The sequence below is a fragment of the Mastigoproctus giganteus genome, chromosome 1 (assembly GCF_048544385.1).
Source record: "Mastigoproctus giganteus isolate SK-2022 chromosome 1, ASM4854438v1, whole genome shotgun sequence".
In the NCBI taxonomy this organism is placed as follows: domain Eukaryota; kingdom Metazoa; phylum Arthropoda; class Arachnida; order Uropygi; family Thelyphonidae; genus Mastigoproctus; species Mastigoproctus giganteus.
Window position 1 is genome coordinate 80,259,229 of NC_143575.1, and position 24,036 is coordinate 80,283,264.

Consider the following 24,036-nt stretch of genomic DNA (forward strand, 5'->3'; position numbering starts at 1 on the left):
CCAATGCGAAAAGGCACTGATACGATTTGTCCATCCGCACTAGTTTTTTTTTTTTTTTTTTTTTTTGACCGCCGACAAATGTTGCGTGCATAAAATAAACCTAGAAAACGCGCGGCAATCTACCGTCCGCTGTTGCGCTACACAAAACGCATGCATAAAAGTGGGCTAACTCAGTGTTTCTCAACCTGTGTGCCGCGGAAAGTGCAAATTAAAAAAAATTAATAAATTCAACTTTTATAATAAAAATTAATTCAAATAAAAAATTCGTTTATTTACGTTGCACCGATCCCAGCTCCTTCCGGCGGACAATGTGACGTCATTTTTTGATTCCTTGTAGTAGATCTGTTCAGCTTTATTCACCTTTTGATTCTTATTACTAGATATGCTCACTTTTATTCATCTTTTGATTCCAAGTACTAGAATTTCTCACCTTTATTCGGCCATTCTTAACACTTTATTATTATTATTGTTATTGCTCTTATATTATTTCTCCCTGATTGGGGATTCCACTCCGTGACGGGTACTGCTACCAAGTACACAGGGTGGTTGTAATGTCTGGTGTTACTGTTGGTCGAGGAAATTTCTGACTATCCTACAGGTGTTCAGGATTGCGGCTTTCTGGATTCCTTGTAGGTGTTCTCTGGGAGACCTATTGCTGCTAGGCTGCTATATAGAGTCTTTGGAACCATACCGATTGTTGACACGATGATTCGGATGGTCGATACTTCTTGCATATGCCACGTCTCCTTGATCTCATGGTTCAGGTTCGTTTACTTCCTAATTTTTTCCTTATGGGTTTTCTGGACATTGCTAGTGTTCGGCACCGATATGTCAATCAGGTAGGTAGCCTTTTCCATCTTGTCCACAAGAGTTATGTCCGGTCTGTTGTGTGGGATGGTCTAATCCGTCATTTTGGCGCGGTCCCAGTACAGCTTGTTGGTTGGGGTCTCTAGTACTGCCTGGGGCTCGTACTTGTACTATGGTACACTTTCTTTGGTCAACTGGTATTTCCTTGCTAGCTTCTGATGTATTATCCTGGCTACCTGGTCGTGTCTACACGTGTACTCAGTCTGGGTGATCACCTTGCATCCCGCGGTGATGTCTTGGATCGTTTCTAAGGCCAGGTGGCATCGTCGACATGTGTCATCTGATATTCCGGGCTCTTTTGCGATGTATTTTCTATAGTTTCTGGTATTGATTACCTTGTCTTGGATGACCAGCATGAATCCTTCAGTCTCGGGGAAGAGCGTCCCGCTTGTGAGCCATGCATTGGAAGCAATGTTATCGATGTGATCTTGATGGAGGTCATTGTAGTGTCTGCCGTGGAGTGTCTTCTGTGCCCATCTTTCTAACTTCGTTTCTTGTACCATCCGCGCGGGAAGGATTTCCTCGCTTAGGTTGAGTGAAGTATATTCAACCCCAGTGAACCATGGCCTGGTGGAGTGGAGCTGTTATTCTCGAAGTAATCCTGGTTAACTATCGCTGTTTTCTTTTGTTCAATCGGGTCTATCAGGCCCCTTCCTCCTACTTTCCGAGGTATTGTTATTCTCTCCACTGCTGACTTCGGGTGGTGTTGGCGACTCTTGGTCATCATTGTCCTTGTCTTTCACATGATATCTTCTAGCTCGGTGTTAGTCCAATCTATGACCCCGAAGGTGTATGTTAGTACTGGAGCTCAAGTGTTTATGGCTTTAACTGTGTTCCCTCCATTCAATTTTGTTTAAGCAGGCTTCTGTATCTCTGATGATATTTTTCGGTCTTGATTTTCTTGTGTTCTAACTGCTCAGTCTGCATCATCCCTAGGTATGTGTAGGTCTCTCCTTCTGTTATAGCTTCGATCTCTTTACCAGTCAAGAACTGGTAGTTTTGGCCAACTAATTTTCCCTGGTGCAGTGTGGATCTTGCATTTTTCTAGACCAAATTCCATCCTGATGTCCGTGCCGAATTCTTCGGTGATCCGGAGTAGTTGCTGTAGTTGCTTCTCGGTTGCCGCGTAGAGCTTGATGTCGTCCATGTACATCAGGTGGGTGAGGGTGTACAGGTTCTTTCTTCTTTCTTTGAGGTTATATCCATACTTGCTGCCGTTGAGCATGGTGGATAGCGGGTTGAGTGCTAGACAGAACCATAGTGGGCTCAGAGCATCTCTCTGAAAGATTCCTCTGCTAATGGGGTTTGGCCTGGTTGTGATGTTCTCGACCTTAATGGTGGTACTCCATTTCGCCATTGTTGCTCCCAAGAAGTTTGTCACTATCGGATTGACCTGCAGATCTTCCGGGTCTCTATTAGCCAGCTATGAGGTACGGAGTCGAAGGCCTTGCGGTAATCGATGTAGGCCGTGTATACGTTGCGGTGCTTCTTGAAGGCTTGCTCCATAACTGCGGCATCTATGGTTAATTGTTCCTTGCATCCTTTCTGCTTTTCAGCCATTATGTTCTGACTTTCTAAGTGGTCTGATATCTTCTTAGTTATGCAGCTGGTCAGGATCTTGTACATCGTTGAAAGGTATGTGATTGGCCTGTATTTCGCCGGGTTTCTTGTATCTTCATCTTTAGGCTTCAGATATCTGACTCCTTCAGTGAGAAACTTCGGGATTGTCTCCGGGTGCCTTATCATTCAAGTGAACTGTGCTAGGTGCTTGTCTGTGCAGGTGAGCTTCTTGTACCAGTATTTGTCGATGTTATCAATTCCCGGCATTCGCCAGTTGTGGGGGTTCCTGATCGACTGTTTTACTTCTTCTTCTCGAATCTCCCACTCTCCCATCTCTTGTATGTCCTTCGTCGTTTTCTTCCGTTCTATCCAGGGTGCTTTGCTGTTATGTCTTACTTCACTGCTCCAGATATTTCCCCAGAACTCTTCGATCGTCTTCTTCTCGGGTGGTCCGGTTCCTGTTTTCTCATCTTCACCCAGTTTCCTGTAGAAGGCTCTTTGGTCCTCATCGAAGATTCGGTTGTTTATTTTCCTCTGGAAGCTCTCTTTGTATCGGTGTACTCTCTGTGTAGTCTCTTGCTGAGTGCGAGGAGGTTTTGCTTCAGTGTGCCTAAATATTCTCCTATTCTCTGATTTTTGGTCTCATGTTTGCTGTGGGTGCCGTCTCTCTTGAGGATGCTCTTCACCTTTCCAATCAATTTTTTACTTTTATTACTCTGTTGGTACTGGGTCAACTGTCCTATCTTAATTCGTCTATCTTCTGCTGAAGTCTTCTTTCAACCTGGCGATTCCTTCTGCTTTCGATTCTTTTGCTGCTAGTCTCTCGTTTCTTTTCCATTAATCCTAATGGCTGCTATGGCAGAACAGTATACGGCTGTGTGGATAGCCTTCAGCGTTGCATTATTGTTTCAAGGGAATGTGGCATTATTTGCTGATTGAGGTAGTCTGTTACTCTTCACAGGATTTTATTTGGCCTCTGCTTAGGTATCATATGGGTTCTTATGGAGTCCATTCCTTCGAATTCTGTTAGGGCCTTCTTCCACTCGTCTTCTATTCTGGATAGCATGACTTCGTCTCTTTTCACTTCAGCTATCTGGGTTGTATTTCTTCTTGCTGTTCCTCCTCCGGTTGCATGGCATGCTGTTCCTCCTCTGGTTCCATATTGACCATATTCTTTGTGCTGTGTAGCAGATCGCTGACATCCTGCTTGATTTTTTCCAAGATGGCAGGAGCTATTAGGTTCTTCGTGACGATGGTCCTTCTCTGGTCTGCTAATCGCTGTTCGGTGACCTGAATATCCGGGTATCGTTCTAATCACTTGGTATGTAGTGGCAATCTATACATTGTCATATCGGTCTCTAGCCTGGTTATTTCATAGTATGCTCACATAATGTATGTATTCATTTCAATGCTCCACTCATGCGTTGGCGTTTTCTTCCGTCCTGGGTGGTCACTAGCGCAGTTGCGCAGGATACACTTCCAGTTGGTGAGGTTGGATGGTCTTGCCCTTCTCTTGTGGTATCCTTATGGGGGAAAGTGCCACTTGCTCGGGAGACTGTCTCCAACTTTTAGAATGGACCCCTCTGCCTAAGGCCTGAACGCGAGTGACTTTATCCTGCGCCACACTCGATGCAGTATGAATAATATTTATCTGCGACATCATCCATCTATGGAGGTGGACGTGTTTAGCTTCTGCTTATGTCCAGTGGTTTATTTATTTATTAATTTAGTTAGTTCTCACGAGAGACACCGGACGGCGCCACTGTCTGACTCAGCCGTCACTCCGACCTTGGGGAAGGTAAGTCCAACGGGGTTACTTCGCGACGTTTTTTTTTTTTTTTAATCATATAATATTATTATTATATCGGTCTCCCAGCGTAATAGAGCCCCGTTCGCTTCCACCAATGCGGAATTCGTACCCGGGTCCATCAGGCTGGTAGTCCAGTGTCTTAACCACTGGGCCATTGTGCCCTTTTTATTATTATTATTATTATTATTATTATTATTATTTTATTTTTTTGTATTGTATTATTATTATTATTATTATTATTAGTCATATGGTGCAAGGAGCCTGAGGCTTTCACTGCACCAACCAACCAAAAAAAAAAAGAAAATTTCTGAGTTACCCCTGAGAAAGAGAGAGAGAGCCCTGGGTGTGCCAAGCCCATACTCACCAGATGTGAGCCCCTGGGAGTAAATATATATCTGGTAAATATACACTGTGCTGCCAGTTTATTAGGTACACCTACCTAGTAGCGTTTTGAGCCACCTTTCGTCTTCAAACAGCCTGAATTCGTTTAGGCATGGATTGAACAAGATGCTGAAAACGTTGTGCAGGAATGGAGTACCATGCAGACATGAGTGTGTCACGCAGTTCCTTGAGATTTGAAGGAGGTTTAGGCCTGCAGCGAACAGCCCTTTCCATCTCATCCCAAAGCTTTTCAATAGGATTGAAATCTGAAGACTGCAGCAAAGAAAAGTCATTGTCATGTTAGTGGAACCATTCCATAGTGATTCGGGCTTTGTGTACTGGCGCATAATCCTGCTGGAAGTAACCATCTGACTGAGGATAAACTGTCAACATGAACGGAAGGACTTGGTCAGCAACGATGTTTAGGCACGATGTGGCATTCAGACGGGAATCTATGGGTATCAATGGACCCAATGTGTGCCAAGGAAACATTCCCCACACCATAACACTGCACCCACCACCTTTCACAGTAGTCGTCAGACATGATGGGTCCATGGATTCATGTTGTTTTCGCCAAATTCTGAGCCTTCCATCAACATTATGCACCAGGAACTGTTTTCCAGTCCTCGATAGTCCAGTGCTGGTGTTGCTGCACCCGCAGGAGGCGTGCTCTCTTGTTCTTCATTGATAACAAAAGTACAAACATGATGTGGCTGTCGGCTATTGTACCCCATTCGCGACAAAGTGCAATTAGTGGTCCGTTGCGATATTTTGTTCTGCGCATCCAGGGTTTATTCCGAAGTGATATGCGACATTGTGGCCCGTCTGTTTGCTTGCACATCTAGCCATCCTCCTTTGACATTCTTTGCACATTCTAGCCATCCTCCTTTGACCTCCCTCATCAACAAGCGATTTTCTTTCACAGGAGTGCCGTTGAGAGGATGTTTTTTGTCCGTTGCCCCATTCTCGATACACACTTGAAACTGTAGTGCTTGAAAAGTTCAGAAGAACTGCCGTTTCAGATTCTTTGTCCAGCACGTCTTGCACCTACTATCATGCCACGTTCGAAGTTAGATCGCTAACTTCCACGTTAGATCGCTCCTTTTCCCCATTCTTGCTACGGTTTGTACGCTTAACTGATACTAGAATGGTTGTTCTTCTGCATTTATATCCCGTGGTGTGGTCATGTGACTTGCAACATTTTGTGCACAGCAGAGGGGGGGGTGTACCCAACAAAGTAGTACCCCAGTGTATATACTGGCTTTTGGAGGCAATGGTATAGTACTTTCCTTTTTTTTTGGTAACGAGGATGTCAATATTACCTTTGAAATTCTTTATTTTTTCTGCATGTTCGTTTTCTATGAATAGCTTATACGTCATCTTTCTTTTCCAGGGTAGACTTTGACTTCGTGATTTCCTGTGGCACTTCCGCGGGAACATTTCCTGAATCACTGTTCATAACTCAACCCTCATTTGACGATTGAGATCATATACAGTTGTGCTTTTTGACTGCTTGTCTTGGCTGTGGATGGCACAGTTTCCATAATATCAACCCATTGACTAACTTGTGGTGGTGTGGTTTATGACGCTTCTTCAAGACTGCCTTTCTTTTCTCCACTTTCTTGGGGGGGGGGGAGAATTACTGAGATCCCTTACATGCTACCTGCGTGGAAGGGATCTCATTGGGCATTTGCCATTCTCAGCATTCTTTGTTGTATTGTTATCCTCCTCAGAAGTGGAGACCCAGAGGTGGCCCCAAGTCAACAATAATCGCATTTTTCTGGGAGTTTGTGTACTTTGGCCCTGAGGCCAGGGGCGTGCCGAGCCATTTTATTACCTGAGGCAAGAATGAAAAATTGCTCCCTACTGTTAATGATGGCAACGTTGGCAATTATTTAATATTTCTTTTGGCGCCCCCTTCATATTTAAACTTGAGGCAAGAGCCTCGTTCGCCTCGCCCTCGGAATGGCTCCGCCTATGGCAACTGCACCACTGGGCCTTCGATAAATCTGACATTCCTTATGATGAAGCTGTAGACTGACTTGGAGAAATTGGAGTAGGATTCCATTTCCACATTTTTCCATATGAAAATCGATAGGCTGCTGTAATTTACGAATGAGAAGAGTCTGCGACAAAGTCGAAATTTAATGAGGCATTCGTCAGCCTATATTTGTTGAAGACCTTACTAGTTTTCAGTACTTCAGTCCTTGAACGTATGCAAAATCAGCCATATTGATACCAATACAGCTTTTTGTGTTATTGAGTAGTATTAGCATTAGTGCTGGCCATTTTGTATTAGTGCTACCTCTTCTTTGAGGTAGCGATTTGTTTTTTCAGCTTGAATTAGCTTGCTTCCTACACATATTAGTTAGATTTTGAGATACCTATTAATTATCTTTAAATTTATCAAGATTATGCAGGACAACTATTATCTGGGATTACTATTTTCATATTGCTTAACTGATAGTTTCACTTAACACGAACACAGAGATCTTAAAGGGCATTCCTTAAATTGTTTAGGCTTATAGGAGGAGCCACGTTAGGTGAGTACAGAAGTATCTTAATCATTCAGTACAAGCGTTCGGCTCTTAGACAACGCTTTGAGAATGAGCTCTCGAATCATATTTCTACTCTTTCTAATGTACTGATTGCATCAGATTGTTGTTGCGAATTGTATTAAACTAACTGAATCTCGAAACGGATAAAGACGCGGTGGGTCATGGTTCTTATTGAGTCGTTTAGTGCTATCTGATTGGTGAGAGTTGCCGTCTGCTCTGCATGAGTGGCACAGTAGTATCGTCGCCGTCCTCCCCACACCGAATGGAAAAGGCCCGGGTTAGAATCCTGTCGATGAAGCGAGGAACTTTAATGGTTTATTTCACTCCGTGGCTGAGTTAGTTGGTCTCAGGCATAGATAGCAAGGTTTTCCCCCACGGAAACTGTTTTTTTTTTTTTTTTTTTGTCCAGCAAATCAGAAAACTCGATCAGGGGACATACGCAATTTACAGGCACAAATACGGGTATATGTAAGAAATTACCGGGTGATCATAATATATTACTGTAGTTTTATTTATTATATTATTATTATTACATTTTTTTCTGTTGAGAGTTGCCGACGGTACCTACTTCCCCTCTATGTGTGCATTTAAGTACCATTGTTCAAAAATTCAAATTCAAAATATGTTATTAGAATCACCCAGAATTTCTTCTATATACCCATTTATGTAATGTGTCTGTAAATTGCATGTGTTCTCAGATCGATTTGCCTGTTTGGCTGGACAAAAAAAAAAAAAAAAAAACCTCCAGTTTCTGGGTTCAGCGAAGTCTCGAATTAGCGATAGAGCAAAGTATTAAAAGAGAGCTTACCACAAATAACTTTAAAATCGTTGTTTTTTGATCAGGCAGAGCGGACACTACTCTTATTTCTTAATACTGATTAAATCCAAGGACTGTGTGAAGGAAGAAAGCAAAGACGAGACGCAGAAGAAACCAGAAGAGTCAGACTAACGACGGTAGAAAGGAAGTAAGAATAAATTTGCTAGTGTATGAGAATAAATGTGTTACCAGTCCACACGAGTCCGGAGGAAGCCACTTACATTTCCATGGCCTATGATTGCTTGGATAATCAACATAATTGGAGCTTGGATTACAGTTGGACTGTTAGCTGTTTCATTCGCTGGCTCAGAGATAGTTGTCCACATAAGATTTTGAAGATGTGCACAAGTAAGTTGACATTACCAGCCGTGCATATTCATTTCTCTCCCTTCTTATCAGTTTCCAACTCAGTTTCCTCTGCTGTGCTTCCTTTACTGTTAGTCAGTTGTGAATGGCCTGGGTACCATACAGGAAATGATTTCCGGTGGTGTTAAACGATTAAACTTTCATTAAACACTAGACCATTAGATCTATATATCCTTCGCAAAAATGACCGTAAGTGGACTGTATATGTTAAGAACTATGAATTACTAGCCACTAAGAATTACAAAAAAAAAAAAAAAAAAACCGATAAGGATTTTTAGTGATAGACCTCCTTTCCCAATAACAACAGTAAAAACAGGAAAGACGATTTTTGTGGATACTTTAAAGTTACAAATATTCTTCAGCTTTTTCTAGTGTGAATTGCAGTTCGACTGAAAGGTGTGATGTTTGCAGAATTCAAGTTCAATTTATAGTAAACTCTATCCAAAAACACTGTTATTCACCAACGGAGACATGAATTCTAAGTTAGCAAAGAATTATTAAACAGATGCAGCTTTGTTTAACCAATCGATCACTCGTTTGCTGAAGGAAAACTTACGCACATCTTTCCCACAAACATCCATCCTCAATTTGAATTTATGCGCTGTCACATGGGGAGCAGTGACAGCAAGAAGAATACCATCAGCATTGAACATTCTCAACCCATTTAAAAAATTAAACACCTCAAGCAAATCACCTCGCAGGTGCCTAGTCTTCAGACTCTGTAATTTGCAGAACTAAAGGCTCCTCTCTTGGTAATTCCACTCTTTTGTTTATTTTACTAACCTTGTTGCCCTTCTCTGCACCCGTTCCAGCAGGTCTACATCCTTGCTAAAATGTGGCCTCTAGATCTGAATGCAGTGTAAGATACGATCTGACCATTTTATAGTACAATGTGATAACCACTTCCTTGTCCCTGCTAGTATGGTTTCTGTATATAAGGACGAAACTCCACGAGCTGTGCTGGCAGCCTGTCTGCACTGCTCAGAGAGCGTCATATCTGATTGCACAGTTACGCCCAGGTCTTTTACATTTTTCAGAGAGTGTCATATCTGACTGCACAGTTACGCCCAGGTCTTTTACATTTTTCACAGCCTTGACTGAAGTACCACGCATTTGTTACTACCCATATGCAGTACCTTACACTTTATTAAACACATTAAACTTCAGCTGCTGCTTCTCAGCTTTTCTAACTAATTTTTTTAGATCTTATGGCAGAAGCCTACTCAAATTATTGTCATTAACAACCCTGCTAAACCTTTGTATCATCTGCAAACTTAGACATTTAACCTGATATGTTTTCATCAATATCTCTAATAAATGAAACGGGCATTTTTGCGGAATTCAAAAATAACATGTCCTTGCTCACTAATTTACTAATTAATGTTATTAATAGTCATTTAACTAATGGTCACTGCTCGCCTTGGACGAGCAGTGACCATTAGACGAAATACCGGAGTTTTCGGAAACAAAAACCATGCTACCTCCGCCTGAGACTGAGGTACTCACCTACGTTGCGAAAAAAAAGGTCCATAAAAATTCCTCATCATCGGCGGGACTCGAACTCAGGTCTCTTCCATCCAGTAGTGGAAATGACAGCGATCCTACCAACTGTACCACGAGGACAAATCTCTATGGTTGTTGTTGTTGTTATTTGGTTTTTAGGAGCATTAGCAACTAAGGCCATATTGCTCCGGGAATATGCGGTGGCCATTCCCTGACCTTTCTGCATCCTCCGTATTTGGTGGTGACGGGTTCGAACCCCGGTCTAATCAAGAAGCGTGTGCTACGCACTGCTGCTGCTACTCGTTCCCACCTGGCTATGGAGACGCCAATCCATATGGTGACTACAGTATAATTGCATTCTTGTCTGCAGTAACCTGCATTACATGCGGGGAGGCAAAGACCTGGCACCACATTATGTTTGAATGTACCCATTATGAGGACCTTCGCTGTCGGTTAATGACAACAATCACTTCCCGGAGAATGTGGAGTCACATCTCTTCGACTCTCCAGAAGAGTACAACGCTTTTACTAAGTATGCACGGGAGCTTTTTGCCCGACGCAGGACATTAATTGCCATCTACAGAGATCACTAGCACGGACGTTACTAATGCATGCCATGGAATTGACTATATGACTAAACTGATCTGAAATAAACAAACTACCCAGACAAACTGACCTAATATAAATAACCAACAATATAAATACTTCTAATGAGAGGCGGCTGAAAAATGACAACACAAGACTTGACAACCCTGAACTTGAAACTGCACCTTGAAAATAACAACATCTACTGGACAGAAATGCCCTCGGGACCAATTGAGAACCGACTTGTACTACTATCAGATTACTGACTTGAAACAAGAAGAGTGAAATGCACGCTGTGGAACTGCCTATATGGCTATACTCTAAACCAAAACTGCCAGAAACTGACAAATTATTTGGGGGAACTGAACTAGCATAATTGCTCAACAAAATAATGGTTCCAGTGAGAGACACAGTGAATTGAAACCACCGGAGCTGAAAACCCAGTACTTAAAATTGCAACCTGAGAATAACGCTACCGGATGGATCAATACCCTGAGGATCCACTGAGAATTGACATATATTACTTCCACTTACTGACTTGAAACATGAGAGCGAAATCAAACTGTTCGCTGCCGTCCTTTGTTGACAAAGAGCGACCTTCGTTGTACTTCGATTGGGAGCGAGCGCTGCCACTGGAAATGCACTATGGTTATCCTTGAGAAATGGAAACTTAGACTATCAACTTTTAACTATGACTTAGTCCTATTAGAGGCAATTAAACTTGAACTGACCTCTCGATACAGACATTGATAAGGCAAGGAAGACTGTAACGGGACACTCTAGCCCAGTTCACTTTTAATCCCCATCCTTTGTGAAGGGGGAGGAAGACGGTTTCTTCTACTGCCTGACCTGTCTCTTCGGGGCTAAGTGTGGGCAACGGGGTATCCCACTAAGGGCCCAACGGTTAAATGGTCAGAGGAACAACATAACACACGACACTACACACTAACAAATCAAATTATTATTTTACGGTTGCCCGTAATGAAATACATTAACCCGTATATGTGTCTGTAAATTGCGTATGTTCCATGGTCGATTTGCCTGTTTTGCTTGACGACAAAACCCCAGTTACTGAGGAGAAAAACCTTGCTATCTACGCCTGAGACCGACTAAGTCAGTCACGGAGTGAAAAAAAGCCCATTAAAGTTCCTCGCGTCATCGACGGGATTCGAACCCAGGCCTTTTTCCACCCGATGTGGGGAGGACGGTGACGATACCACTGTGCTACCGCGCAGACTACACACTAACGCAGACATTACACATTTAAAACCTCTGGCTGTTAGACAGGTCTGTGATACACAAACAGAGTACACAACGCGGAGATGAGGGAAACTGCTGGGGCCGTTAGACATCGAACACTTTACTTCTTTAACAAGTAATTCCATTTTTTTCCCTGGAAATCAAGAAGTCAAGTTAACAGGTCTGTGATTACTCACATTATCTTTTTATCCCCTTTTATGAACTGGTGATACATTCCCAGTTCTTCGATCCATAGGGACTTCCCTTGAATACGAAATGCTCTCTTAATTATGGTGAATTATTTGCTTACCTCCTTTGCTGCCTCCCTTAATATATTTGGATAGTTTCCATCCAACCCAGGAGTCTTTTTTTATGTTAGGCTTCAACAATTCTCTTCACCTTTCCTATCAGTCATCACAAAATCATTTAGCTTTCTGTTAGATTTTGGTAGACTTCTGAAATTCCCTTCAGATGGAACTCCTCAAGCCTCAACTGTAGAGGCAAAATACCTATTCAGCCTGGCAGAAATGTGAGCAGGATTATCAACAGTTAAACCATTGACATCAAATGGACAATTGTGAGTCAACATATTCCTTTTACTGCTAATATACAGCATTGTTGCATATTCTTATTGCTTGTGAAGTGATTATATTTCTTTGTATCTTGATTCGTATATTGGAGCTCCAATTGCTTAGGTATATAATTTCCAAGTTATGGTCTGCTCTTTTGCCGTATACTCCGGTTTCTACTTGATTATTTTCATTAATTTTTATTTTAAGGTCCAAAAACGCTGCTTCTATATTGTCTTTGTTCGTTTTTGTTAATATGAGATCGTTGGAAAGTAGATATCCTGTTTAATATCTTCTAGGTTACTGTCGAAAGAAATCATTCGTCTAGTATCTATATGTTTTTATTTGGTTGCCGCTCTTTTTAATGTATTTTTTTTCATCGTAATGTACGAATAAGTTTTTAGCATTAGCATCAGTAGAGGCAAATGATGCAAAAAAGCAAGCTTATAGAGCATCAGCTAGAAAAAAAAAAAAAAAAAATCTTCCCATTTCACCCATCTATTCGCTCCAAAATTTTTCAATTTCCTTGAATTTATTTCAGCTATCAATTTCCACAGCGAAAAATTGACGTTCGTTCCAGCAACCAGCTATCCGCTAGCTAAATGCAAATTTTCGCTCATCTATTCGACAACTGTCTTTCCTCAATTTCAGTTTATGCCCTCACAGGTTTGCAATCTGAGGAAGAGGAAGGATCCCATCAGTATTGAGCCTGTTCAATCCATTAAAGGTCTTAATCAGATCACGTCGCAGGGTCCCAGTCTCTAGAAGCTCCAATTTGCAGAACTTAAGGCTTTCTTCGTAAGTAGCACCTCTTTGTTCCCTTCACCAGTCTTTTTGCCCTTCGCTGTACTCTTTCTAGCAACTCTACATCGTTCCTAAAATGAGGCTTCCAGACCTGTACGCAGTACTCAAGTGTGGCCTGACCATTGCCTTATACAAGAAGATATTCATCTCCTTATACCTGCTAGAAAACTTCATATATATATCATTGTTTCTGTGTTATTTAGGTAAATTTAGGTAATTTTTTTGGTTTCTCAGATGTTGCACTCCCATGAGTTACTCTTGCAGACACTGTACTCTGCTCATAAAACTTCACTTTTGACTTCACAAATACCCCCAGATTTCTTTTATTCTCCACTACTCTGAGTGTAACACCACCGTATTCTGCCTTGGGGATAGTCTGCACGGTAGCACAATGGTATCGTCACCGTCCTCCCCACACCGGGTGGAAAAGGCACTGGTTGGAATCCCGTCGATGAGGCGAGGAAGTTTAATGGGCTTTTTTTTAACTGTGTGACTAAGTTAGTCGGTCTCAGGTATAGATAGCAAGTTCCCTCCCCTGCTGGCAACTCGTGCTTTTAGTCCAGAAAAACAGGCAAATCGACCGAGAACACGCAATTTACAGACACAATACACAATGCACGGCAGATGAATTTAATTATTCGGGTGGTCTAAAAATAATAGTTCGCCTTGGGGATTGCTGCTGTATTGATTGATGTACAAGTGAGAGCTCTGGCATTGATTTGGATATCTGAGGTGTTGTATGTCCACCATTTTAATTTCTTCAAGGGCATCTACCCTATTCTTCAAGGGCTCTCCTGAACGCCGGTCAGAACGCTGTGCTTTACCCTCAATTTGTTCACAATATTTTCTCCGAACATACACACACAAAAAGTCATTCCACTTGGCTGTATCACGTCTTGTTCAAGAATCCGCAAAATCGCAAAAGTATCACATTTAGTAAGTCCGTGATTCGTAGGAGAACTGCCCTTTCTTTTGTTCTCTAGGCTACAGTACTCCCGCTACCTAGAGCCAGTTACTTTGTCACTTATATCTGAGGCTTGATTGCTGCTTAAATTCAATTTTACTTGAGAATACTATGCTAAACTGGTAGTTACCTTGAAATGATGCGTTTCACACTATTAAGTTTACGCTGTACGTATTACGTTGTCTATATATATGTACACAGGGTAAATGGTGGTCAATAATTTAAAGGTAAAATGTACAAAAAAAATCAAATTATTATATTTGGGTTACCGTAGTTGATTTCATTAACTAGTATTTGTGTCTGTAAATTAAGTGTGTTCTCTGGTCGAGTTGCCTGTTTTTCTGGACAAAAAAACCCTGGTTTCTATGGAAAAAAACCTTGCTATCTACGGCTGAGACCGACTAACTCACCCATGGAGACGGAGAAAAGTACAAACTAAAATAAGCAAAAAAGTCCCATTGAATATCGGGCAGCAAATGAACCGTTGTCAAGATAATGCACATTTTCTGTTAAGATCCGCCATTGACTATAAGGGCACTAGTAAACAGAAAGCTGTGAATCCTTTGCTAAGGGTGGCTTTATTAAATATAAGATAATACATTTTTAATTTTTGGTTTCAAGACCACAGGGTTTTACAGATGTTACATGTTACAGGATGTTCTTTCTAATATCCTTTCGGCCCTTCCTCAACATCAGATGTTATGCTTCTGGACCTACCTGCTCGTACTTCATGTGCGAAGCGCCCATGTTTTCTAAGGCGTTGATGTACCCTGATGAATGTGCGCCTGTTGGGCTGCCTTCGGCGGAGAAATGCTTCTTGGTACAAACGCGCACCCTCAAGTGCACTGCCGTTGGTTTTACCATACATGAAGTAATGTTCGCACACTCTTCGTTGCTGTAACCTCTTTTCACGTTGACTGTCCTTTGACAAGTACTAGTATGCCTGCTAGGTCTCAAAGTATTGAGAGAGGGGGAAAGGGAGAGAGAATGTGCATGACCTAACCTAAACAAATAAGTCAGTGGTGGATCCCAACTCTGTACAGTTCATCTTGTCAGTGATGGATCCCAACTAGAAACGTGCAATATCTCGAAAAGAATTCACTTAAGGACCCATGATTACTAGGCTTTTTTTGCATATTGTAGTCTGTACAGTTCACCTTTAAATTATTGACCATCACTTTTGAAACACCCTGTATAATAATGGTATTCCTTATATAGAGGTACTAAATAAACATCAATTATAGATCAGTACAAAATTAAAAAGATACCGTACACCTTTTATAATGAAATGAAATATATAAATTAAAAAAAAAGTTTAAGTAAATTAAACCCAAATAACGTGGCACTCCTGGAATATTGTTGCGGCACCCCGGTTGAAAACCACTGTATTACGTTATCAAGTTTACGTTATATCATTGCGCTCGCAGAGTTTAAATTAGTTACAACCTTACTAGAAATAAAATTTCTTAAATTGTGAGCTGATCCGCTATTGTTTTAACCAGTGAAAATTTATGATCATGGGGTCTGCTATTGAACAATTGCAGCTGCCGTGCATTATAATACTAATATGCAATCATAATACTGTAGTTTTGATTTTTGGATTTCTTTGACGAGAGGTGGCGATAAATCGCGGTGGATTTAAATTTTTCGTTGCTAGTGTTGTTTCGCGTTGTGCGTTTTAGTCGTATCGATATGGTTTGGCTTTTTCTGTGTTATTTAGGTAAATTTAGGTAATTTTTTTGGTTTCTCAGATGTTGCACTCCCAGAAAGGTGCTGCCCTTCTAGAATGGGTACGTTTAAGTATTATCTTAGTAAATATTTTAAATTGGTTACTTTATGAATGAGCCTGGACTCTCTCTTTCTTGGAGAAGTAACTGGTAAAAATTTGATGTATGCTGTTATAAAATGTTGGTTTACACATTACACCATCTGCAGGGCCTTGTTCACCAAGGTTTATTATTTTTTTATGACCATTTACTTTCTGTTAGCATGATCATGTTTTGAAAACAAAATTCAATGAGCAGTTTGAATCCCGAAAAAAAAAAAAAAAAATAAAATAAAGAGCTTTTAAAAATAGATGTTCCACATTAATGATTCATTCACTTCAGATTTTTAAACAAAAGCATATGGGGATGTGTGTCCTTACCCCAAAAGTTATATACCTTAACATACCCCCCCCCCCCACCCTTTTCCACTTGGTTTCTGGCAACTGGTTACCAGAAGCATCTGTTCAAACATTCATTCTTTTCACATACAGTACCTCTGAATATTTTTCTAAGGTAATCAAACCAAATATCTTTTGTAACCCTGTTACAAAAGATATTTGGTGTTGTTCCAATTTCAAAAAGATTGCCTCTTTGGAATAGTATTATTATTGGGATCATGGACGGAAACAAAACTTTATACAGCACTGCAAAAAAAAAAAAAAAAAAAAAACCTAAATTGCCCCTAATAATTTGACTGAGCTTCTGAAATTTAGAGAACCCTATAATCTCTATAGTCTTTCCTGGTAAGAATATCCTTTGTTGCTTTTATCTGTAACCTTCCCAAAGTGAGGTTTTCCAAATCTGCATGAAGTATTCCAGATATGGCCTAATTATTATCTTATACAACAGGATAATTACTTCTTTTTCCCTGCTGCAGAGTTCCTGTATATCATTGACAGAATCCCATGTATCATTCTATCAACTTGTTTGCACTGCTGTAAAGTTACCCTCCACTTGAGTTTGTTTGCTATCGAAATAGTATGTTATTCCAGGACTACTGCTACTCCAATGCAGTGACTAGCATTTTTTAGTGCTAAACCATATTTGTGATTTTCAGCTCTTCCATTTAGTTTATCTTGATCAGTGGTTCTTATAATTTTTCAGCTGATGACACCCTAAAATTATGCACCATGATTTGATTTGCAGCACCCTTTTAAACTGGACTGTAATTTGGGCAGGGATGATAATATCATATAATGTCTGTATGATATCATCCTCTCTATCAGAAAACCAAGTTGTTAATCAAATCAATTTACATCAAGCATTTAACTCTTTTACAAAAAAAAAAAGTATGTTTTTGAAGAGATAATCTGAAATGTAAGAAAAGAACAGTGAAGGTATGTGTTTTTATTTTTATACATTCCCTCTACTAATTGTTAATGCATTTAATGAATCCATAAAAAAAAAATACATATTCAGAAAGTTCCCAGCAAGCCTACGAAACATGCACAGCATCCAGTTTGCGATCGAGATCGTCTTTGAAGTTGCATATTTGATTACTTTCATTAACCACTCTGTCTACCTTTGTATTCTTAGCAAACTTAGTTGTCAAACTTAAAAATTCCTACATCAATATCACAAATAAATATTAATGAAGACCTGCATTTTGTGTTGGCAACCTGGAATTGAAGTCCAGGCCTATATGCAAAACTCAATGCCAGAGCTCACTCCTGTGCATCAGGCAACACAGCGGCAATCTCCAAGGCAGAATGTGCTGGTCCCACAGGAACTAGTTATTGCCAATGACTCTATTGTCAGGGAGACTGGGAATATAGTATGCAAAAATGATAGGTGGAACAGGACCAGGGTATGTCTGCCAGGGACAAAAGTTGATGACGTTGTAGAGCAGATATCATCTTTTAAGGGCACAAAAGGTAATATTGTTGTACATGTTGGCACTAATGACCTTAAGAGTAAGAGATCTGCAGATTTACTTAACAAGTACAGGTCAATGCTGAAAAAAAGTCATGAGTTAGGGTTAAATATGAAAGTGTCTTCAATTCTGCCCAAACATGATAAGGGGGAGTATATGATGAGAGCCTTGTCAATTGATTCGGCCCTGGAGAGATTGTGCAAGGCTCACAAGGTAGAATTTTTTTCACCGTGGTCTGTGCTTGCTAACAGGAGAGACTGCTTCTACAGGGATGGGATACACTTAAATAGAAAGGGTGCAAAAATATTTGCTGATGCTATCAAAGCAGTGTTAGGTGGGTCGGAAAACTGCTAGTTTGAGGGGATTCACGGACCAAAAGATTAACGGTAGCCACAGGCAGAAGTGAAAGTGATTCTTGCACTGCTTCTATGGTAATGAGCAGCAGCTTAGAGCAAGTTGCTGGGGATTTCAAGAGCTGCTGGGAGTCATCATGGAACAAGTAAATATATGAGCTGTGTTAGGGTAACTAAGAGTAAGAACAAGAGCATGTATATTTGCATGTACACTAATGCTAGAATTATAGTAAATAAAATTGATGAATTGAAGTGCTGATCAAGACATCAAAGGCAGATATTGTTGGGATATCAGAGATGAGACATGGTGTCACACAGATACAAGCAGTGCAGAATTGGAATTTGGGTAGTACAGTGTGTGCATAATGGACAGACAAGGTAGGAAGGGGGTTATACTGTTAGTTAAGAAACACAAAATCTAAGGAAGTGCATCCAGTTGACACGGATGGACAGTACAATGTTGAGTCTGTTTGGTGTGACATAAACACTGGGAATGGGAAAATGAGAGTAGGAGTATGATATAGGCCTAATGACGCTGAGTCGTACAATGAACAGTTGTGCAGAGAAATAGAATGGGCCATTAAATCAGAATGTCTTGTAATGGGGGACTTTAACTTTCTAGATATTGACTGGAACTTGTGGGATTGGTCACTCGCATGCTAGTAAGACTTTTGTGGATTTATTGGAGGATTGTTTTCTACAGCAACATGTTCGAGGGGCAACCAGAGGGAATAATACCCTTGATCTCATTATCAGCAGTGATGACGCATGCATTAGAAATTTATAGATAAAGGAACCACTAGGTGACAGTGATCATAGTGTACTGATGTGGAATTTACTTAAAGAAGTAACTACAATCAAGGGTAAAGGGAAGGGTTTTTGTTTTCGTAAATGTGACTATATAGGTCTCAGACAGTTTTTAAATTCTGTACCGTGGGACCAACTGATGATGTTACGAAAAGCAAAATTTAAGTGGGAAGCATTCAAGGAATTAATTGTGGAAGCTACTAGGCTTTTTGTCCTAACTAAGAAATACTGTTCAAGGTTTAGGGCTAAATGGATGTCGGATGAATTAATGAGGCTCGTGGCAGAGAATAAAAATGCATGGGATACATATAAATTATCAGGCAATGCAGATGCCTACGACAGATATAAACTAGTCTGTAATCAAGTCACAAAGGAGGTTAGGCAGGCGAAGGCAGATTACGAGAAATCTTTAGCAAAGGACATGAAGAAAAACAGCAAAGAGTTCTTTATTTATGTAAACTCCAGAAGGAAGGGGATGAAGCAGATTAGTCCACTTAAAATAGATGGTTTGATTATTGATGATGCTGCTCAAGTGGCTGATAAACTGAATGAGTATTTTGCATCAACATTCCCACATGAGGAGTTATTCAAGGAGGGGAATGCCAAAAGTTTATCAAACTATAACAGGGAGCTAAGTGATTTTGTGATAACTGAGAGCAAAGTTGAGGAAAAATTGTTGAAGTTAAACATAAAAGGCACCTGGGGCAGATGGAATCTATCCAGTTATAATGAAGGAAGCAGCAAGGGAAGTAAGCAAACGCTTAGCCATAATTATGAGAGCATCCTTAGAGTCAGGGGAGGTCCCCATGGACTGGACATGTGCAAATGTATCCCCAATTCACAAAGGGAGTTCAACGGGTGACACAAATAATTATACGCCTGTTAGTTCAACTTATGTTCTGGGAAAAATAATGGAGTCGCTGGTTAAAGAGGTGATACAGGATCACCTAGACAAGAGCAGCAATAGTTCAGACACAGCATGGGTTTGTTAAGGGGAAGTCTTGTCTGACGAATTTGATTGGTCACAAAGGAACTGGATGCTAAAAATAATTTTGATATTGTATACTTGGATTTTAGGAAAGCTTTTGATACTGTTGCAAATGGAAGACTGCTGTACAAATTGGAGCGGTATAGCATTAAGGGCAAGTTACTGCAATGGATAAAGGGATGATTGAGTGAGAGATGGCAGAGAGTGGTAATAAATGGACACTTCTGTACATGGACTAATGTTATTAGCGGAGTCCCTCAGGGTTCGGTGTTGGGCTCGTTGTTTTGTGTATTTATCAATGATATCGATGAAAGTATATCAGGCTTAATGTCCAAGTTTGCAAATGATACAAATGTTGTCAGGGTTGTTAATGACACAAAAGACAGTATGCTACTGCAACAAGATCTAGAAAAGTTAGGTAGATGGGCTGAGAAGTGGTAACTGAAGGTTAACATCAACAAATGAAAAGTACTGCATATGGGTAGCAGTAACCCAAGAGAAACATACCAACTCTGTGGTACTGCACTCAGGGAGGTGGAGAATGAAAAAGACCTGGGATAATTGTGCAGTCAGATATGAAGTTCTCTGAGCAGTGCAGACGGTCTGCCAGAGCATGTCGTGGAGTTTTGTCAATGATATATAGGAATTTTGCTAGTAGAGACAAGGAGGTGATTATCCATTTGTAGAAGGCAATGGTCAGGCCACAACTTGAGTACTGTATACAGGTCTGGGGGGGGAGTCTCATTTTAGCAATGATGTAAAATTGCTAGAATGAGTAGAGAGAAGGGCAACAAGATTAGTGAGAGGAACAAAGTGGTGCTCTTATGAAGAAATGCTTAAGTTCTGCAAGTTGCAGCATCTAGAGAATAGGCACCTGCGAGGTGACCTGATCGAAGTCACCTCTCGGGCTTTGAATGGTTTGAGCAGGCGCACTGCTGATGGGATACTTCCCGTTTCTCAGACTAAGAACCTGAGGGGACATAGATTCAAATTGAGTAAAGACAGTTGTAGAATAGATGTGCAGAAGTTTGCCTTTAACCAACGGGTAGTTGATTGCTGGAACAGAATTCCATTTGTTGTGGAAGTTGTTAGCTTAAATAAATTTAAGGCTGAATTAGACAAACATTTGGAGTGACCAGATGAATGAAATGGGAGGTTTTTTTTTTTTTCTTTGGCTGATGCTGTATAAGCTTGCTTTTTTGCATCATATGCCTCAACTAATACTAATCCTAACTAAGCTAATGCTAATATGTAAAGGTAGTGTGCCAGGTGTGCCTGTTTGTACCAGGCCTGTGATGACTCTGGCTCTCAACATTCCCAATTAGTATGGCTACCTTCCTAAGTAACTTGATTACAGACTAATGCGTAGTTAATCTACGAATGTCTGTATGCAATTTATAATCATCTTGTGCATTATCCTTATCTGTCACTGCAATAGTACTAGTATGTGATGCAAGAAAGCAAGTGTATGAGCTTATGCAGCATCAGCCAAAAAAAAAAAAAAAAAATCACACCATTCCCTCCAAATACCTGTCCAGTTCCTCCTTAAATTTATTTAACCTATCAACTTCCACAACAGCAGATGGAAGTTTGTTCCAGCAATTAACCACCTGTGGGCTAAAGGCAAATTCACATCTATTCTACATCTGTCTTTTCTTAATTTGAATTTATGCCCCCTTAGGTTTGTAATCTGAACAAGTGGAAGGATCCCATCAGAATTCAGTGTGCTCAATCCATTCAAGGCCTTATACACCTCAATCAGATCACTGCGCAGGTGCCTAGTCTCCAGCCACTGCAATTTGCAGAACTCAAGCCTCTCTTGGTAAGAGGATCCCTTCATTCCCCTCACCAATCTTGTTGCCCTTCTCTGTACATGCTCAAGCAAATCTACATCCTTCCCAAAATGAGGCCTCCAGACCTGTACGCAGTACTTAAGGTGTGGCCCGACCATTGCCTTATACAGAGGGACAATCACCTCCTTTTCCCTGCTAGCAAAATTCCTATATATCATTGACAAAACCCCATGACCTGCCCTGGCAGCCTGTCTGCATTGCTCAGAAAACTTCATATCTGACTGCACAATTACTCCCAGGTCTTTTTCATTTTCTACCACCTTAAGTGTAGTACTACTCAGTTGGTACGTTTCACTGGGGTTACTTCTACCCATATGCAGTACTTTGCATTTGTCAAGGTTAAACTTCAGTTGCCACTTCTTATTAGCCCATCTGCCCAAATTATCTAGATCCTGTTGCAGTAGCACACTGCCATTACTGTCATTAACAACCCTGCCAACCTTTGTATCATCTGCAAACTTCGACACTAAGCCTGATATACCTTCATCAATATCATTGATAAATATACAAAACAACAGAGGACCCAACACCAAACCCTGTGGGACTCCACTAATAACATTAGTCCATGAAGAACAGCACCCATTGATTACCACCCTCTGTCTTCTCCCACTCAACCATCCTTTTATCCATTGTAGCAACTTACCCTTAATACCATTCTGCTCCAATTTGTACAATAGACTTCCATGCGCAACAGTGTTAAAAGCTTTCCTGAAATCCAAATATATGATATCAATTATTTTTTGCATCCAGTTCCTTTGTAACCACATCATAATATCCTATCAAATTTGTCAGACAAGACTTTCCCTTAACAAACCCATGCTGTGTCTGAATTATTGCTGCAGTCTTGTCTAGATGATCCTGCAATGCATCTTTAACCAGTGATTCCATTATTTTACCCGGAACAGAAGTTAAACTAACTGGTCTGTAATTACTCGTGTCACCCTTCGATCCCCCTTTGTGAATTGGGGATATATTTGCACATCTCCAGTCCATGGGGACCTCCCCTGAATCCAAGGATGAGCTCATAATTATGGCTAAGGGTATGCTTAGTTGCTTTGCCGCCTCCTTTAATATAACTGGATAGATCCCATCCACCCCAGGTGCCTTTCTTATGTTTAATTTGAAGAATTTCTCCTCCACTTTGCTCTAAGTTGTTACAAAATCATTAAGCACCCTGCTACAATTTGATAACCTTCTGCCATTTTCAAACCTTAATAACTCCTCATGTGTGAATGTAGATGCAAAATACTCATTCAGTTTGTTTGCTATCTGAGCAGGATCATCAACAGTCGAACCATCGATATCAAGTGGACCAATCAGATTCATCCCCTTCCTTTTAGAGTTTATATAAGTAAAGAAATCCCTGCTGTTTTTCTTAGCATCTTTTGCCAAAGATTTCTCGTAATCTGCCTTCGCCTGCCTAACCTGCTTTGTGACCTGATTACAGACTAGCTTATATCTGCCCATAGGCTACTGAGTCGCTAGATAATTTATATGCATCCCATGCATTTTTCTTCTCTGTCACGATTATTATTAGTTTATTTGATAACCATTTAGGCCTAAACCTTGAACAATATTTCTTAATAGATATGAAACTTTTAGTAGCATTCACGATTAATTCCTTGAATGCTTCCCACTTAGAATTTACTGTTGGTAAAATCGTCAGTTGATCCCACTGTACAGAATTTAAAAACTGTCTGAGACCACTGTACTCACCTTTATGGAAGCAAAAACCCTTTCTTTTACCCCTGATGGTAATTATATCTGTAAGTAAATCCCACATCAGTACACTGTGATCACTGCCACCTAGTGGTTCCTTTATCTGCAAATTCTTAATACACGAATGAACACTGCTGATAACCAGATCAAGAGTATTACCCTCTCTGGTTGCCTCGCGAACATGCTGCTGCAGAAAACAGTCATCCAATAAATCCCGAAAAGTCTTACTAGTGTGTGAGTGACCAACCCACAAGTTCCAGTCAATATCTGGGAAGTTAAAATTCCCCATTATAAGACATTCTGATTTACTAGCCCACTCTATTTCTCTGTACAATTGTTCATTGTACTCATTGGAATCATCATCTAATGTTCATTTTGGTCTAAATCATGAACAGTATTAGCATTAGTAAAAGCAAATGTTGCAAGGAAGCAAGCTTATATGGCATCATCCAAAAAAAAAAAAAAAAAAAAAACACTTCTCATTTCACCTATTCATTCTCTCCAATATGGAATTTATTTAAGCTTCCACAAGAACAGATGGAAGTTTTTTTTTTTTTTACAACAATCAACCACCCTTTGGCTAAAGGAAAACTTCCACACGTCTATTCTGCAACCGTATTTCCTCAATTTGAATTTGTGCCCCCTCATGAATTA